The 21,174-nt window shown below is 31.0% G+C and overlaps 2 protein-coding genes across 3 annotated transcripts in view; both read left to right on the top strand.

Moving 5' to 3' along the window:
- The first annotated feature begins 1,721 nt into the window (after positions 1–1,721).
- The window catches only part of Nca (neurocalcin homolog), a 199,552-nt gene continuing 180,099 nt past the window's right edge, over positions 1,722–21,174 (top strand). Inside the window, exon 1 of one of the 2 annotated variants that reach the window (XM_070313632.1) lies at positions 1,722–1,826. The gene's annotated coding sequence lies outside the window, so the exon portion shown is untranslated. Of the gene's footprint in view, positions 1,827–1,847; positions 2,117–21,174 lie in introns of those variants that run through there. The other variant, XM_070313633.1, reaches the window with a different exon arrangement.
- The window catches only part of LOC138943107 (neuronal calcium sensor 2), a 166,475-nt gene continuing 147,423 nt past the window's right edge, over positions 2,123–21,174 (top strand). Inside the window, exon 1 of the mRNA XM_070313636.1 lies at positions 2,123–2,652. The gene's annotated coding sequence lies outside the window, so the exon portion shown is untranslated. The remainder of the gene's footprint in view (positions 2,653–21,174) is intronic.

Raw genomic sequence — 21,174 nt, 5'->3', positions numbered from 1 at the left:
ATTAGATGTATTTGTTACGTCCAAATTCAAATGAATGATGGAGAGTCAGCGAGAGGGCGTAACATACTTATCTCTAGACAAACGCTAGACCGCTAGACGATGCGTGCCTTAGAGTCGAATGAACAGTCTAGGTCTAGGGCTAGGGCATACAGATAGGTCAACGAGCGGAAGAGTTGCTTTTACGCTATCGATAGGCCGTTCGCTCGGCGGTCCCCTTTTCAGTAAAGGAACTGAATTCTTATTACTCGAAACGGAATCTTGTACGATTTCGAATAACAGGAAAGAGATTGGGTTAGAAAATGTTCACAGTTTTAAATTTAAAATTTTAATTTATTCATAGAAAAAATTTTAATTTAAAGAAAAATTAAATTTAATGGATTATATTTCTTTTTTTTCCCTTTTTCTTCTATCTTATATTATATTTATATTTATAACAATTATAATTGATATGTATATATATATAGACTGTCCGGCGTCAATCGCATCACCGGTCGTGTGTAGGTAAAGCAAATAAAATCGGGAAGAAAAGTCCTTTACCATTTTTTTTCTATAACACTTAATAAAAGAGTTATTATTGAGTAAAGTCTGGCTAATCAGCGCCGATCTTTAGTCGCGTGCTGTGAAGCGTGCAGCGGCGCACACTACAGGTGATGCGATGCCGGATACAGGGTGTAACAGAGCGCCCGTATCAGCAGTTTTTCGAGGAAACAACGCATCTTCGTAAAAAATGTTTCATGCAAAAGTTGTAAGAGGAGATATCAGACTACGCATTGAAAATGAAAGATTAAAGATTAAAGATTGGAATTTGACTAATTCAATTTTTGAGAACAAAAAGGATTAAAATTTCTTTGTTCTGATTGACCAAAATTTCAATCTTGAATCTCAATCTTCAATGCGTAGTCTGATACGGGCTTAAGATGATCTTAAATATGAAGCAATTAAAGAGCAATCGTTTTATGTTGGATATATTTGCAGTAGACTAAGGAAAATATGTTTTTACAAGAAAATGATTGATTTTTTTTGCTAATATATCATAAAAAGATTAATTATACAAGTGGAGCGATCGCGAATATCATCATAGAGCAAGCGAGGTGCAATTATTCTATCAAAAAATCAATAAGAAACGTTGATTAAATTCTTTGAGTAGTAGTTAGATGTAGTTATAAACAATAGAGCTGTTATATTATTTTTGAATATTCTCGCCGTTGGCTGCTGAGCCATATAGTTCCGATAGGATGCCGATAGGTGGTGACGGCGTCGCTTGGAAAATGATTAATTTGTTAATTTTCGATAAAAAATGCAATAAATCATGAAAATAATGATGGAGCAATATGGAGCAATTAAGGAACAATCGTTTCATGCTGGATATAGTTGCAAAAACCTATTGGAAATATGTTTTTGAGTGAAAATAATAAATTTTACGTTTTTTGTAAATATTTCAAAAACTATTAATTTTAAAAGGGGAGCAATTGTGGATTCTGGCGAAGCAATTAAGGAGCAATCGTTTGAGCTATTAATTATTAAAAAATATAAACTTTTAGCGCCAACTTATCTCGTCGGTGTCTTGGCCATCCTAGGACTTATCCATCGTTACTGATCGATCAACGCATATTGGTCAACATGCGACGTCGCAAGATGGCGGCGACACAATCGCGCCAACTCTCGCCGCGTGGCGTCGCTCTCGTACGCGCCTGATCCTTGGCGATCGTGGGAATGGGGAATCCAATATGGCAGCCGTCGTGATAGCCGCACAAGTCAGTGTCGCGGAAATGTTTTTAACTCGCTGAGCAAGCAACTGCGACTTACGGTCGACGTGCGACGCATAGGTTAGTAGAACGACGTGTGAAAACATCGGTCGAGTTTTACGGCCGATCGGTCGATTTGTGTCAGGAAAGCGCGACATCGCGAATCGTCGATCGCGATTTCCTCCTCGCTGTCGCGCGCACGGTTCCGCATACGATGTATTCGCGTATATATTCGTCGCATCGCGCAACATTTAACCGGTGTTCGCCGGTGTAAGAAGGTTCGGGGCGCGCGACGATGCCTCTGCGTCGAGTCCCGCCGACTCCTGTCACTTCATAACGCACGACGCCGCGTTGCGCCGCTTCCGTATTGTGTACGTTTATACACAATGTATGTGCCTACATATCTTCCCTCTCTGTTAATCGTACTCACTATATCTGTATACGGTTGTCTGTTTCTCTCTTTTTTTTTACCTTCCCCTTTTCTCCCTCACTGTCTCCCCCGCCGCGAGCGCATCGTCTTTGCGTCAGGTGTTCTGTTTGTATCCCTGCGTGAGTGCGTGCGTATTTATGTGTGTGTCTGTGTGTGTGTGTGTTTGTGCATGACTGTGAAGGTGGGAATTTGTTTTGGATATGTCGCTTATACCCGTCTGTCCTCGTCTTCCCCGTTTTCTTTTCTTATTTCTCCTATGATAGTGTGTCGCGCGGTTGACTGCCGCCGCGTGTGCGTGCGAGTACGTGTACGTATGCGTGCGTGATTGAGCATCAAGAGTCCGCTGATGTTCATCTCCCGGCTACGACCTGTATCAACGTATGACAACGGTGAAGGTTTTGGGACGCACGATTACGTCGGGGACACCACGTCGAAAATATCCGCGAGCATCGTGACACCTGGGCCCGGCGATGTTCGGTAAGTCTATGATCTGTTTCCTTTTAACTACCTTCTATATTGACCCGAGTCTGCGTCCAGCTCATCATGTCACGTAGGTGACAGGTGGACAGAGCGAGACGTGTCGTTCGTTCGCGCACATTTGACATTTGAAAGGTTGTTACAAAAACTTTTCAATTTGTCACTTTAGAGGAAAAATTAAGAGAATCTTATATAATATTAATTTTTCTAATAAGTAATGATAATATTATGATAATATATTGACGACAGTATCATATATCATTGAATGTATTTACAAATTATATAATATCTTATCACGTCGAGAATTTCAATGAATTAATTTCTTTCTATTAAAGATATTCTGCTTGAAATTGCATCCTCTTTATTGTATTTATATGGTAATTCTTTCTGAAAAATATATCTTAAATTTTTCTATAATAATTTTGTAATCATCCTATAGTCGATAGAATAATTTTTCAACAATTCCTTATAATTACTATTCTATTAATAATATGCAAATTACTGCTTGTTTTTTCCGTCAGTGACATCCGATATATTTAAATAGAAGATTCGATGCTGGATGTCACTGACGGAAAAAACAAGCAGTAATTTGCATCTTTTTAATAGAGTAGTAATTATAAAGAATTGTTGAAAAATTTTTGTTATATACGCGTAACAATAAAATTAGGGTGAAAAAAAAACAAAAATAAAATTACTAATAAAACTAATTAGCGCAATATTATGCGAGATACACAAATTTCTATTTATTTTTAAGATCATCATAAATATAGAGATCGTCATATATATAAATATATTTGCAATAAGAAATATTGCGCGCCTGCATTTTTGCATAATCGCGATTCACATTTTCTCTTATCGGCCTATAATTCAAAAAATATTTTGAGAGATATATTGTATTATTTTTATATTTTACGTTTCGAAATGTCATCAACCGCGTTATCAAGAATGCTACAAGTTCCGGCGTATATCTTGAATTTTTCAATACACCTTATTACACATTCTCGTGCTTTCTTTATTATCAGATATATAGACTCCTCTATAGATTTTCTACGCGGTATTTGCGGGGTTATTATCAAAAAAAGGAATATTATCAAATTTTATTTCGTGTATGTACTCAATCATCATTTATTTATTTATTTATTTATTTATTTTTTTGTTATTATGTGCGCCACTTCTGGTATCATTAAAACGTTGCAGACATATGATTATGCCAAGTTCGCCATCTCAGAGAACGCGAATAATGAATGGCTCACTCGGAAGAGTTTCCGTCGTATTTTCATTCAGCATCATATTGGACTCCGCTCTATTCCGAGTATTATCCTGAATTGTATCGCACCAAGTTTAATTCCGTTTCTCTATTCTCCAAGATTCTATATCCCATTCTATTAACTCGCATTTCGCTTCTATTTCTTTCGCCATCCTTCTTGGCTAATCAAGTGTAACTTGCTGTTTCTTAAAGATGCTATTTACGAAAATCTCTCGTATACGAGAGATACGTATAATACGAGATAATAATGTGAAAGGTATAGGAAACAGTTGGGAATGGGTGAGGTCTGCTCTCTTTATTACATATGAAAATAACCGCAAAACTCGTTTTAAATATTAAGTGCAAAAAAAAAAAATTGTTTAAAAAAATACATTGTAAATAATTGTCTTAAAAACAATTATTTTTCATACTAATTGATTTGTCTCATTATTCTGTACATAAAAGTATTACGGTAACATTATCGAAAACTAAATATTTTACGAGATATTTAATTTTTTATATCAAAATGTGTCAGATAAAATATAAAATAACTTAAGAAGTACTTAATAAAAAAATACTTTACTATAGTGTTTTGGAAAGCTCTCTCGAGATAAGCTACAAGAATATGTAATGAAAAATAGGGGTTCCATTAAAAAAATTCAAAGTGATTTTTATATAACCTTGACGGTGCTATTCAAGGTCATACTAATATTATTATATAATACGCCACTTAGAGCTCTACAACTTTGGTTTGAAACATTTTCCTCAGAAAAGTTTCGTTTTCGAAATATTTGACCGTTTCCAGACTTTTCTAACACCCTGTATATATATCATGTTTTCTACCAATCTTCTAATAAATCTTTTTTTAATAAATTTGGAAAAAGAAATTTTATATTAAGATATTTTAGAAATATTTCGTAGTCTAATCCATCATACTAATAATTACACAAATTATATATGTTTCGCATGGGTTGAGATATTATTTTTCATTTAACTCGGCGATAGTTACAATTGCTTTCGTTTATTCTTGATATATATTTACGCAGAAGCGGATGTGATTTCGCGATACGCGGTTGATTTCGCGTACCCCATCGCACTGCGCGCTTTATCACAATCCTTGAACATGATATCTAGAATTTTTATTTATATGTAGTATACTCTAAAGTTATAACTACGCGATATGTTTATTCAAGGCTCATGTATATCGATTTGGAAGGATTATGATATATGCGTATTGTAAAGAAATTTTTTGTCGCCTTTTTTAACGCGATTGTAAATGTATAATCCATGTTTAAGTGGTGAATATATTGCCATTATTTATGTGTATTACAGTGATTTATTCAATAATTTAATATTTAATGAGATATAAGAAAAATTAGATGTTACTTTTCAAAATTTCTTATTTATAACAAGATGGGATATAAATTTGATTAGAAGATAGTATTCACAGTATTTTAATTGTTAACATCAATAATAATTAATTGTCTAAGTAGATTTTTGTTAAAGTAAAATTGATTTATAAAAATACATTTTTTTTTTTAATTATGCATTATCGAAATATAATTTTATAGAAATATTCTTTCATATTAAGGTAGGATCACATATAAAATTCTTTTTTTATAAAAATTATTCTCAATATTTCCAGTCAATATTATTTTTGTTTCGAATTGCGTACATTTAATGAATTTACCAATACGTTCGAATGAAAATATTGTAAACTTGAACAAATCTGATTTCTACGCTTTTACACTATGTATTTGATTAAATATTACGACAAGAATTTTATTTTATTTTAAGGTAAGAATTGGTCGAGTATAAATCTGGCACGTTTTATTTTCTCCCGTGTGCATTTACATGAAAGCTACGGATAAAGAATCGTCCCTTACTATATAGATCCGATTTAAAATAATAAATTTTGTCAACCGTGAGCAAATATTTAAGTAATAAATTTAATGGCGACTTTAATCAAAACTCTGTAAATTTAAATATACAATTTTATAGATATATCACATTTCTCTCTATTTTAAACAATTTTGTAACACGATATTATCCGTGATTATGCGACAATATCGAGTATCGAATAAACAAACTTGTAGAGAATCCAACAATATAAAACTATGCAAGAGTAAGCTCATATGCATAATTTTTTCCTACCCTATGCCCAAAACTACACGAGAACTACTTCATAATAAGCAGAACACTCGAAATACGGCCAGCATATCATCTCTAGACTCGAAAATACGAGTTGTTCGGATAAAATAATTGTTTAAAAAATTTTCTAATTATTTTCTTCATCAGAACTCTTTGGAAAAGCAATGTACATGCCAAGAACTACACGAGAACTATTTTATAATAATCAGAACTCTCGAAATACGGCCAGCATATCATCTCTAGACTCGAAAATACGAGTTGTTCGGATAAAATAATTGTTTAAAAAATTTTCTAATTATTTTCTTCATCAGAACTCTTTGGAAAAGCGATGTACATGCCAAGAACTACACGAGAACTATTTTATAATAATCAGAACTCTCGAAATACGGCCAGCATATCATCTCTATACTGGAAAATACAAGTTTTCGGGTAAAAAATTGTTTTATTTTATTTTAATGAATATATTTTACTTTTAGAAGGCAGAACTCTTCTTAGAATTCATGTAGAACTATAAATCTTTTAAATTTGAACAATTATTGATAAGGAAAATGTCGTAGGACAAAGTGATATGCTGCGTGAAGTTGGCATATCAGTTTGTCCTGTGGCATTTTTTTCGGTTTAATCGCCAGAACTATTTGTTTAAACTATCAAGAACTCTAGAACTATTGAAAATAAAGCCAGAACTCTTAATTATTTAATGATCTTCCACGATATGCTAGCTTCACGGACATTTAATTTTAATAACAATTTTAATGACAAAAAGAGAACATAATTGAATTCGACATATTTAATCTTTGATCTCGTCAATTACGAGCGATTCTGAAGATCACGGACTTCGATGAATATTTAATGAAACGAGATCAGATGTCCAATAACTTTCTTTTACTGCAATCCTATAATTGTATTCTGTATTTTGCGCTTTGATCAGTTAAAAACGAGTTATATTCGACGTAGGAGAATTATTTTTCGCACAACATTCCAGGTACACATTTCGACATCTTATTTTTAAAGTTCGTTGAATAAATATTAAAGATAGTACATGAGAGAGAGAGAGAGAGAGAAAGAGAGAGTGAGAAAGAAATTTTATGTGTGTGTGTAGTATTCGTTACTATGTGTATGTGTGATGTATATGTGTGTATGTTTAGGTATTAGATATAATAATTATTTTGTTATTTAAATTAATTGAGTATAAAGCAATTATAACGATTTAAAAACGAGATACTTGTTAATGTACTAAAAAAATAAGGAAGATGAAGAATTAATATCAAATCATCTATTTTTAATTGTTTTCGGATTTCCGGAAAAAAAAAAAAAACAGCTCATGCATTTAAACGCGCGATGAAATTATATGAGAGTTCATTTTGTTCTAAAGACGATTTCGTAGCGTAAATTTGCTAGAAATATGAATCCAACATGTGTCTGTTAATTCATGAATCATAGGATTCCATTCCTTAATATTTGCACTTTTCGTGATTAAATATACGTATTACTATTTTCATGTCTCATTCATCGACTTGGTTTCTTTAAAGCTAACAATTTATGTCAATATTGGGCGTATATGTGCATGCACTTATACTCAAGATTGCCATTTATTTATTTTATTTTCAATACAATTTATCGTTGTGTCGCGTTTTAAAGATTTATGATGATAATATAATTTTGTTCTAATCGATGTATTCGATTAGATTTGACGTATATTCTTGTTTTTTTTTTTGTAATTATAATTTGAATTTTGCTTTTGGCAATTCTAGATAGAAACGTATCTTTTTATCATACAACTTATCATAAAACAAATAAGTAATGTCTAATTTTCTAAAGACTTCTATAGTTTTAGACGATTTATAATTCGCGACAAAATACAGGAGAGAATTTTATTTATAATTTTATGTAGCATATAATATAAAAAATAGTTTAAAAAAAAATAAAATGTACGCGCACATGTATAAAACACATATTAAGATACATTAGAATATAAATAGAACTCTTAATTTTGTAGCGAATTATACATCATCTAAAGCGGGTTTTAAATATAAATGAATTATTAAGGTATAATAATTGGATATAATGTAAAGATAAAAGTTAAGTAATGTATAGCGAAAAATTTATTTATAATGCTTTGTTTTCCCTTAAAAAGCATTTTTACTTTTCCTATATAATCTTATAAATGATTGCATGAGACATAAAATACTTTTTAATTAGTTTAGGTTTAATTAGAAATTTATAATGGATCTTCTTATTTAATTTAGAGTAAACAATTCTCTTTTGCACTTTTATGGTTTTTACAGTATTATCATGTTAAGTGTTATATCGCGTGGTGCACTCGGAGGATGTATGTAAATGGAGAATAGCGGGAATGTTGCTCATACTTCTTAGAACACAATTTATTAAGATATACCGCATTTCTCCCTCGAAATATCTTCGAGTGTGTCTGAACTATAATTCTTCATTTCTCCATGTTCGTGTTTCACATATACTACGCTCGTTCTGTGCACGAGAACGTAATACGCTGCAAGAGATTACGTTTGTCTTTTCGCATCATCAAATGTACTATACAATATTATTATGAAATACAAATGTTTTATTTTTGCACGCTCCGAGACGAATGATCATGCCAAACCTCACATTTATTATTAGAAATAAATTAAGATTTTATTAATAAAACTCTTGAAAAATCCATAAATACATGAGAGTCGATATACGTACTTTATAATTTTTATGAATCCTCATATGTTCTAATATGGTATATTTGTTGAGAACTTGATTTTATCATGATATTTTTAACTAAATTATATATATTAATATACTTAAATGTAATAGATTTACAAGGAAAGAGTGATATATCAAAAAGATATTAAGACAATTGTTAACAAATTGTTTTTATATACTAGTTGTGAAAAAATGTTCCATTTAATACTTGAGATAATTTTCGCTTATGAAACTGTATACATACACACACATATACTCTATAGAATATTTTGGTAAAATCTGTTTCGACATGACGAGTTTTGACATATTCCAATCTACTCTAGTATTTGCCAGGAAATATCACTGTATTTAGTATCATCCTCTGACGTAGATTCTAATGTATTCGGACATAATGTGATGTATTCTCGCATAAGTTAACAACATTGTGACTAATGAAAATTTTGTCTAATTAAAACTTTTATTTACGATCATATATTCTGCTTAGCGAATAATAACTTTTCTTTTTAGCGTGTTTATACACGTGACCTTTATAGACAAAGAATTGCCAAAAAAACCAATTTATTGGCATGTTTCACTGCCAAATGCACAATGAAATATGATTCGTCGAGCAGCTTACGTTGTTCGATGCAATCGTACACTGGTTTTGGCACTGAAAAATCCGCCATCGTGATGAGAATTTGAGATTCATACAATATAAATCTTCATGTAACTCGCAATTTATTTTTCAGTTCAAAGTTTCTATTAGGTATACAACTTTGCTTCCGCCGTTTTTTTTCCGAAACTCGAGGCTTTATTGTAAAAAACTGATTATTGCTTGTTGAGTCACTCCCAATGATCGTGACAATTCTTTTTGACTTTAACTCGAGTCTTCATTAAGTAATGCTTCCAATTCTGCATCTTCGAAAACCTTCTCTCTTCCACCGCTATGCCGGTCTTCGACGTGAAAATCACCGTTCTTGAAGCGTTGAAACCACTCACGACACGTTCTTTCACTAATAGCGGCTTCACCATAAGTATTTGAGAGCATTCGATGAGCCTCAGCCGCAGATTTCTTCATATTGAAGCAGAAAATTAAAACCTCCCGCAAATGACGAGAATTTGGCTCGTAAACTGACCTTTTCAATCGAGAATAACTTTATGACGCAGACACAAATCGACTAATGTTTCTATGGGGTTATGTTGACAGATGCTCAAGTTTATTGCATGACGTCTATGATCTATTTATTTCGACCACTACTTACCGCTAAAGCCATCTATAGGAAAACGGCGGAAGCAAAGTTGTACATCTAATATGTAATATAATTATCACTTTTTTGTGTGACTTTAATATAACTGAACTTTTTTACAAGATATTTTTTAGTAATATAAAATAAGATATAATAAGATATAACGTAGAAATAGTTTATAATATTGAGAAAATAGAAAAATGTGACATTTTGAAGAGTTTTTCAGTTAAAGAATTGATTTTGAAAAAGAGAGAAGTAACGGTATCATTATAAACATTGCTTATATGACTCTTGTGTATTATTTTCATATATTATATAGAAAATGCTGACAGTATTTAAATAGATTATATAGAAAGATAAATTACACAATGTATACGTAACTGTCGACGGCTATTGTGTGTTTATACATCAGTACTTAATATTGATCTCTTCGAGTAATGTTTGATCCAATTTTCCTTCAAATTTTCTCGTGTTAGAGAATGTAATGAAAATATTACGTTAACAATCGATCTTCTTGAAGATTTATGTTACAGTGTTTCGTGTGAATTGATCTTCAAACAGAAAATTTATTGATCGGTTTTCTTTAGAGCGACACATTTATTTTGATATAAAAATTCCGAACTCTTTTACGATATTTATAAAATTTGATAAAAAAGAGCTAATGAAACTTAAGAGATTTTGTTATTTTCTTTTGGATGCAGTATTGTGCGCTCTTTTCAATATGATTAATCGTCATATTGATTTTGTCGTCAATACCGATCAGTGATTGTTCTTTTATCTATTATTTGATACGAAAAAGTTTGTCATATAAAATCATTCGCACGGTTTTGAAAGCGAAATATATTTAATTTATTCGAAATATATATATATAATATTTTTAAATAATTTTATTCTCCATAAAATCATAATAAAAAAGGAATCGTAAAAAATTGTAAAAAAAAACGCTTTAAAAATGCGGAGGAAGAAGGAAACAGGGAAAGAAACACAAATGTGAAAAGTCAAGGCTGCTTCTCATCACGCACGAAAAAAATCTATACGAAAAGATCTTGGGGCTCCCACGTCTTACTGAAGATAAGAGAGCCCATTCCTTTTCATTAACTCGAAAATTGAGACTCGAATAGATGGAACTAACACTCTAATTAAGAGTCTGCGGCTTTGGACACAATCTGTTTCCAGTGTATTAAAGTTGAAAGCTGATTTGCCTATTAAATCAGCTTTCACGAATAAATATACAAAATCACCAAAATATTAATATGCAATATTGCATATTAATATTTTGGTGATTTTGTATATTAATTCGTTTTATTTCCAATTTGTTCCAAATATTTTCCAATAATTTTAAGACCTTTTTATACATGCTATAAAAAAATAATAAAAATATAAAATGAGTAACTCATAAATTATAATGATAATGAAATTATTCGATTTATAATATAATATGAGAACATAATTCTGAAAGTTTTAGAGATGCTTACATGTTGTTATTTATTATGTTGTGAAGAAGGGGATATACATTTTATTTATCAAATTAATCATTGTATTATCTATCGGTTATCAATTTCTCGCTCAGTAATAGCATTCTTACTGAAAAAGATGGATTGAAGATCATTGGAGATTTTCCGTTATAACCGGTTAGTGTCCGAGTCATTAAATATACGATGTTTTAAATTAAAAATAGCATATGTATATGTACAATATATGCATATACAGGGTGTCCCATTTTAATCCATCCAGTCGAATATCTCATAAACCAAGCCCGGAAGAGAAAAATGTTTCAAACAAAAGTTGCGTGGCTTCAAGGGGGCCATAAGATGGTGACAATGATTTGACCTTGGGAAATCATTTGAAGGTCATGTGAAGGTCAACTTTAAAATCTTAAATGGAAACCCCCATTTTTTATTTAGTATTCTTGTAGCTGACATCGAGAGCTTTCCAAAACACTATAATAAACTATTTTTTCATTAAGTATTTTTTGAGTTATTTTATATTTTAATCTGACATATTTTGATATAAAAAATAAAATATTTCGTGAAATATTCAGTTTTCGATAATTTTACCGTAATACTTCTATGTACAGAATAATAAGACAAATTAATTAGTGCCAAAAAAAAAACAAATAATTGTTTAAAAAAATACATTGTAAATAATTTTCTTAAAAACAATTTTTTTTTATACTAATTGATTTGTCTCATTATTCTGTACATAGAAGTATTACGGTAAGATTATCAAAAACTAAATATTTTACGAGATATTTAATTTTTTATATCAAAATATGTCAGATTAAAATATAAAATAACTCAAACGGTACTTAATAAAAAAATACTTTGTTATAGTGTTTTGGAAAGCTCTCGAGGCAAGCTACAAGAATACTAATTAAAAAATGGGGGTTTCCATGTAAGATTTTATAAAGTTGACCTTCACGTGACCTTCAAATGACTCTTCAAGGTCAAACCAATGGTACTATCTTATGGCCCTCTCGAAACCAAACAACTTTTGTCTGAAACATTTTTCTCTTCCGGGCTTGGTTTTTGAGATATTTGCCTGAGGAGATTAAAATGGGACACCCGGTATACATGAAAATCTTCTTTTGAAGAATCATTTATATTCCAACCGACTAAAAGTGTAAGCAGATAGAATTTGTAATTTTTGCGAATAAGATATTTCAAGCTTACTTTAAATAATTTATAATTTGCAAAATTTATATATAAGACAGAATTTTATTAATAATTTTGTGTGACGTGTAATATAAAAAATATTAAAAAAAAAAACACATATCCCTATATACATACATGTATATAAAATACATATCAAAATACGCACATATTTACATTAAGATATGCAGATAAAATTATAAAAGGAATCCTATTTTAAATTTCTTAAATTGTATCGCGCGCGAGTTGTAAAAGCTTTGATGAGTATAGTGGTCATACAATTCACTTACAGATTAAATTACATCTTTCATGAGATGCCTTCTATTCGAAGCATTAAAAGCATTCGATATCCTATCAAAGAACAGGGTGTAGGAGATATTTTTACGATTATTTGTATCTTACACCTTGACCTTTTTCCTCAATGGAAAAGCGATTACGATGCGGGAAGCTTACCTTACAAAGCTTATCCTACCTTTCATGCAGATATATAGGTCCTTAAATTGTTTCAATTTCCGCTATTACAAGCTATAGATTCCAGAATGCCGCACACACTTTCTATAAATCTCTTCCGCGCATTGTTCTTCTTCAAATTTGTGATTTAGATATGAGATAGATATAATCCATAACTCAAAAAGTACTTAATAAAAAAATACTTTGTTATAGTGTTTTGGAAAGCTCTCGATGTCAGCTACAAGAATACTAAATAAAAAATGGGGATTTCCATTTAAGATTTTAAAGTTGACCTTCACATGACCTTCAAATGATTTCCCAAGGTCAAATCATTGTCACCATCTTATGGCCCCCTTGAAGCCACGCAACTTTTGTTTGAAACATTTTTCTCTTCCGGGCTTGGTTTATGAGATATTCGACTGGATGGATTAAAATGGGCCACCCAGTATATCACATATCTCTCTTCATACCATTTCTTTATAAAAGTTTTATCTTTTATTTAATTTATAGCTTTCGGAAGAAGTTTCTTCATAGTCTTATAACTCATCTTCTAAAGGAACTTATATTTATCCTTGAGAATATGTATTCCAAGATCCAAGTGTACTCTACTCCTTTGTTCTGTGCTCGCATTTCACTAATTAGACAAGCGTGTGACATACCCGCAGTTTCACTTACTGTCACAAAAAAAGGGAACTCACTCCGAAAGCGAACGCGTAATGCTTGAAATTCCGATAGAACCGCGAAATGGAGAGAGGAGAATCGTGTATCTGGAGAGATAGCTCCGTGAAATGTCGACACTTTCGCTGTAACCATTTCGAAGATATATGATCACCGTAAAAATCACTTTTTATAACAAGTGTAAATTAATATCAATATTCCTTTTTTTAGGTTCGATTTTGCAAGTGCTTTCAAATATGAAGTTCAATATTATGTTACACACATCTATCCGTTCACAGTTTTAAATATAAATCAGTACGCTTTTGTAACATTATATTTAGGAAAAAAATATCAAACATACACATACACAAAAGATACTTTTGATTTTGCTCTAATATAAAAAAAAAAGTATTAATTTTGTTTTATCTTTTACGCTTTAAAAATATTCTTATTTATTAGTATTTCTCATTTGTTATATAAGAAAAATGTTAAATATTGATATCTAAGAGAATTGTTTTAGAATTTGAAATTGTTATCATTTTATTTAAACAAAACAAGTCTTGGGTAAATAAATTTTATATAAATAAATACGGTAAATACAAGAATTTATTTGGAAAACTTTTTAATAAAGAAATTAATAAAAAATATTTTACAAATAATAGCTTTTTTAATGCATTGGTGTAATCCTTTTAAGTGAATTTAATTAGAATGCAATTAGATTAATTAGAATGCACGTGTCTATTTTTATCTGATTATTTAATTTCTGTGTTGAGCACGCATAGAGTGCAGGAAATTTTTCTAATTGCGTAATAACGTAAAGTAAATTAAAAAGGGATCAGTATAAATAATTTATACTTTTCTATGCATTTTTCGGTCGTTTTGGGTGCTAGCCGAGAGAAGTAAAATGGTAACGTTATTTCTTCTCGAAATCGGGATCACTATGTTTAACGAAAATAAACTTTTTGTTTTCAAACTGGAAATTTTTGTTCTTAAATTGCAATATAGATTTAATAATATAGATTTTATACGAATAAGTACGCAAATATTTTTATAATAAAAACATATTATATACATATACGATGGATAACTCGTATCGCTTTTCACTTAACAATTAATAAACATTGTTATATATCTGTAAAAACGATTCTTACTCTATTTAATGCACAATCAACATATAATTTGCTTGTCCAATGAATACAACGAATGCGATAATTTGCACGAGATACGCGTCTTATCTAATCTGCTGTTATGACATGAGTTTTTAACAGATTGCAGAGAGAAAGAACTTGACGCCTTATTTAAAACTCCTTATTAATCCGCGATAGAGCAGTGGCAGAAGCTCCATGAACGTATCATCTATGGTAGCGATAAGTATTCCCCCCGACGACGTTATTCTAAAGATATAAATTACGGGCGTATTAGTGACAGGTGGCACACGGTCGTAGATAGAAGGAAGGTGTAGGGACGACAAATGATAATACTTCACCTTGTACTTCTTCCGTGTATCTATATTCAGCCTATCCGGCCGCTGTGTTCATCACTATTGATCCATTATGGAACGCGCGTTGAAAACCGTTACGTGTTAGCTAAGGCTAATGGCGAGCGAAAAAAAAAAGGGGGTGGGGGAGAGGGTTCCTTATTTACGTTTATCGTGTGTGTCGAAGAGTGAAGGGCATCGGGCGCGGCCGTTCCCATTTTTCTGTATCGTGCTATCGAAAAAATATGATCTCGCCGCGAAAGTTGCACCCACACATCCGATTTTACATAGATCAAGTTCGCGCGCGGGAAAACTTTTATTTTTCTCTCTCTCTCTCTCTTTCTCTCGTGCTATGTCACCATTGATTAAACGTCAGTTGTCCGAGGGATACCCGACATCAAATATCGAGATATCTCGAAATGTATCTGCACGGCGAAATATCCGGGATGTCTGTCTGATAAACGATGAATAATATTATATAGAAATGATGCAGGACCTATTGTAGTATATCCATGATTGTCTGGATTTTGTTTTATCCTTATCTTTGGCGTCTCTTTTCGATTGGTGAAATCTTTTTTAGAAACATAATTTCTCTCTCGGCGAAATAGCAGAAGTATAAGGCAAAGGTGTTCTCTGCTGAAGCGGACTAACTGCGAGTTTTTTCTCAGTGTATTTATTAAGAAGTTTAATATACTGGGTGGCCCATTTTAATCCATCCAGTCGAATATCTCAAAAATCACGCCCGGAAGAGAAAAATGTTTCAGACAAAAGTTGTTTGGTTTCGAGGGGGCCATAAGATGGTACCATTGGTTTGACCTTGAAGAGTCATTTGAAGATCACGTGAAGTGCCAAAAAAAAACAAATAATTGTTTAAAAACATACATTGTAAATAATTTTCTTAAAAACAATTTTTTTTTATACTAATTGATTTGTCTCATTATTCTGTACATAGAAGTATTACGGTAAGATTATCAAAAACTAAATATTTTACGAGATATTTAATTTTTTATATCAAAAGATGTCAGATTAAGATATAAAATAATTCAAAAAGTACTTAATAAAAAAATACTTTATTATAGTGTTTTGGAAAGCTCTCGATGTCAGCTACAAGAATACTAAATAAAAAATGGGGGTTTTTATTTAAGATTTTAATGTTGACCTTCACGTGACCTTCAAATGACTCTTCAAGGTCAAACCAATGGTACCATCTTATGGCCCCCTCGAAACCAAACAACTTTTGTCTAAAACATTTTTCTCTTCCGGGCTTGGTTTTTGAGATATTCGACTGGATGGATTAAAATGGGCCATCCAGTATATACAATATTACATTTTGATTATTATAATCATATCTGTATTTTTTGAGCAAAGATCGATCTCATGGAATAAAGCATCAGTGTTAGTTTATTCCGCGAAGATTAATACACTCTAAGAAAAATCGTGTATATGAGAATAAATATTTGCATGAGGATATCGGTAATCGCACTAGTAGCTTTAATGGAACGATGTAAAATAGTGCCCGGATTAACTGCCGACGTGTTCTGACTTGGCAAATATCAAAGTTTTATTCAGATTAATTCGGCCGTAATTCTCACGAACAACATTCCGCTCCATTCGAAATCGTTGGCAGAAATCGTTCCAATTTGGAGCGGCCTTAATTTTCTACGCGGTAGTTATGTGGAAACGACGGGGCTCACGTCGTCCGTCAGGCAGGATTACCATCGGACCCGACATTAACCTTTGTTTTCACGTGTTCATAGCCGATAATAAGCAATATAAAAAAGGTTTGCGATTCGATGAAAAAAAGGTCAACTGCGCGTGTCTTTTGTACAGTTTTTATAGTTATTCCTCTTTTAACACTACAATCTCACGTAATATGTGATACCTTAGCATTCTGATGATCAAAATGTAGCTGCCATATAAGTGTAAAAAAAATATTTAAAGTAAGAAATTAATGAGAATGTTTTTTTTTTTTAGAAGTAATAATGAGAGATCTTATATAATCTTATAGAAGAGTTGCCATATAATGTAAAAAAATATTTAAAATAGAAAATAAATGAGAACGGTTTTTTTTAGAAATAGTAATGGGAGATCCTTATATAATCTCATAAAAACTGATCACTAAAAAATCTAGTTTATCAATTTTAATCTCTAATAATATGGAATAATATAAGAAAATTGTTTTATAAATTTATAATCTTTATAAATTGAAAAGTATTATTTAGATTACTATTGAAAGCTGACGAAAAGATAGAAAAGAAGATCCATTTAAATTTGAAAAAAAGCAATTTAAAATTAATTTGAACATGCATAGATTAATGATAATCTTCTTGTACACTTTAGCACGTTTTATATTGAGGTGACATGTCAACCTAATTATGTAGTCTACGCTATACTTAAATCGCTGACCTGGAACTCTGTTGATTGTTAATTGCATACAAAGTGCGTTGTGTTTTTATATTAAAGCTTATTTCTTTAAACATCACGAGCCATACGAATGACTGTGTACTTCCAAATTGTTTAGATTTTAGATTATGATGAATAAGAGAGAACATAATAGCAGTTTGTGCTTTCAGATTATATTGATCAGAGCCGTTCATCAGATAGGAGTAATTCTTCACCAACACACACACACATACACACACGCGCGCGCGCGCGCGCGCATACACACACACATTAATTGTTTTATTAAGGATTTTTAATTAAGGATCGTAGTTTATATATATCATATTTAAATCAAAATGTGTGTGCGTCGTCTATATAATTTTCGATTTTCTCTTTTTTCTTTACGTGTGTTGGGACAAGCCGATAAAGATTTTTCTTAACGAACCTTTTCGGAATTTTTTATTGATTAGAACAGTAAAAGAAAAATATAATATTAATAAATATGATTATAATAAAACAAAAAAAACATTATTATAAAATATTTTTATATGATATGTTACATAGAATTTTTCGTCAAATACAATAAATGAAGAAATATATATTCCAATAAATAGAACACTTTAAAGTAAGCAAATACTATTACATAATCAAAAGCATTATTGTTTATTATAGATATATTTTTTATATTGTAAATGTTTGAAATAAACAATAACATGTTAAATATGAGAGAGATGTTTTAGAAGAAATATAAAATACATATATATATAGCGCGTTACGTATGTGAAGTTAGCATCTCACAAATAAACTTCATATTAACTAGCATCCAGCATAGTTTCATAGTTCTTGATAGGTTTTAACAATACTTCCGTCTAATTTACTATTAAAATCGTATTTTTAAGACATGAGATGCTAACTTCCGATAACATCTGATAGCATCTCATTGTATTTCGAACATTTGATGGGGGAGTAAGAAGATTCCGTGAAGTTTTACAGCCTAGACATATTCTGTCAATAGTTCTGACGATTAAACTCTGTAGAAAGTAATTTATCATCACAAAACTCATCTAATCCGCGCTACTGCCACCTTACTTTCAAAAATCGGAACTTTTATTAACAGTTCTATTTGCTTTCTAAAGAATTCTATTGATAAGTATTAAGGCTCGAAGCTATAAAACCAAAAATGGAAAAGTTTTGGCCATTTATAGTTATATGCTCTTAAAAAATTTCTACGTCCCGAGAGGTTGATATTTTTTTTGAATTTTCAAAGTTCTAATGGTAGTTCTATTTGCATCCCGAAGAATTCTATCGATAAGTATTAAGGCTTTTTATTCTACGATTTTATTCTACGTTGTAAATAGGCGCCACGTGCTACATTTATGCGTGCAAGAAATGTCAATATATTTTAAAAATGTATGCAGCAGATTTCGATCTGTCATGAGATGATAACTACTTTATTAAAATTACGTGAAATATTTTTATTAGCAAATATACTTAATATTTGAAGATACATTTATTATTTGTGACTTGCTATGATTAATAACCATAATGATATGTGATTGATGACTGTAATTAATAAATTTTAATACATAAGATTTAACATATAAATTTTTATAAATTTTATATTAGATACATTATTTGGATTTTTTGTTTTTAAAAATTCTTTATGTTTATTCGTTTTTCGGCAATTTTCAAACACTATATGTATGCTTGCGTGCACGCGTGCGTGTTCGTCGGCGAGTCACCCAAATTAGAGTATGTACATGTGTATGTGTATGCGCGCGTGTTTAAATTATATTGTCATAATATTTTGCTTACTGTTTTTGGTTGCTTACAAAATGTCAGTGTTTTGCAACAAGCTCTTTAGTTGGCCATAATTAAGTGATTGCTTCACGACTTCCGGCTCATCTGATGACGCACGAAAACTGATTTACGTGCAGAGAATGTACGATACAAACTATGATAAATGCTGCATATTATATAAAGCTGCATATTAATCTGTATAATTAAGTTAAATGTACGTCTAAATATTCTGCGTAAATAGTGATTATTAATCACAAAGCACAGACGCTATAGCGATCACATGTGTATTAATTTGCCATTTATATATTTCTCGCACACACACACATACACACATTTCTCGAAACCGACTTTTAAAAAAACTGATTATATTTACATAAAATATGTTAGACTGGCTACTTTTTTACATTTATATGATTTTTAGTTTTTTATTTTTTATTCAAATTAAGGATATTTTTTGATAGTTACAAATGTCCCCAACGTTTCCAACGTTTATGTATGGTTATGAATTGCTGCACACAGCTGCGCATGCGCGCGTGCATGCGTGTGCCTACTCGCAGTAATGTGTGAAATATAAATATTACAGTATCTTTACGTCGCATCCTTACATCTACGCCCGAGATTTATGCAATCATATTTCGCTTACTAATATTTCGACTTTTATATACATCGACTAATATAAATATTTATGTTAATGATTATGATAAATACGAAAAGTTATATCGAATTTTCTTTTATTTGTTTTAAAAATTATCTTTGTGAAATAAGAATTTTTAAATTTTATTTAATATGGAGTTCTTATATTTATATAATTAAGTCGATTAAATTTAAGTAAGTTGTCTAAATTTAAGATAAAAATTTATAGTTTATTTATATAATATAAGATAGATAAATTAAAAAATACTTTTTTTGCAGCTTTGAATGCTATGTAAATGTTATGTAGTATATACGCACACACTTACACATTATTATTATCTCTTATATAGATAATCTATTTTTATAACTCGAATAAGTTAGTAGGATCTATCAAACTATGTAAATATATTTTTTATTTATTATTATTATATTTTTAAATAAAATATAATATTTAATTGTAGTACATAAATATTCAATATACAGGGTATTCTAAAACTACCGTATTTTCTTTTAATGACAGATTCCTTAGAACATTTCAAGACGAAAATTTGAATACAAAAATATCTCTCGAGACTATAATAATTTTTAAACGGGAAGCGATTATATTTTACGAATGACAAGGCTGAGATTTCGCGCGCACGGCGAAATAACAAATGAGAAAAAGGGCGCCTCATTCATAGAGCACTTTTTTCATTTGTTATTTCGCCGTGCTTGGGGTGCGTTCGGGGAGCTTGCTGTCGCGCTGTGCGCAAACGCTGCGAGATTTGTTCGGAGAGCCAATAAGGCACTGGCGATTGTGAACTCCATGAACAGCCTTAGCGCAGTATCATGGCGCCTCCTAACACATGGTACTGTACGTGACAGTACCCGTTGAAATCATGGAGCAAGATAGACAAACTTTATTAACAGCAGTAGCACTTATAGCGCTAGAATTAACAGATTCATCAATAAAATCATTTATAAAATCTTTTATAAATCATATAAAATTATATTAGCATTTATTATCGTTACATCTTTTATATTTCTTTTCTTTTTATATTTTTAAATCTTTTCCAGGATTTTGTCAAGCTTCTCTATTAATTTAAATTTTGTCTCCATTCTTTCCTTGTGCCTTTTCTTTCTTTTTCCAGTTCAGCCATTCGA

Source organism: Polyergus mexicanus, unplaced genomic scaffold (assembly GCF_030449975.1).
Source record: "Polyergus mexicanus isolate NDT 795.1 unplaced genomic scaffold, iyPolMexi1.0 SCAF_25, whole genome shotgun sequence".
Classification (NCBI taxonomy): domain Eukaryota; kingdom Metazoa; phylum Arthropoda; class Insecta; order Hymenoptera; family Formicidae; genus Polyergus; species Polyergus mexicanus.
The sequence above is the reverse complement of the archived record's forward strand: the minus strand, read 5'-3'. Positions and strand labels throughout refer to the sequence as shown.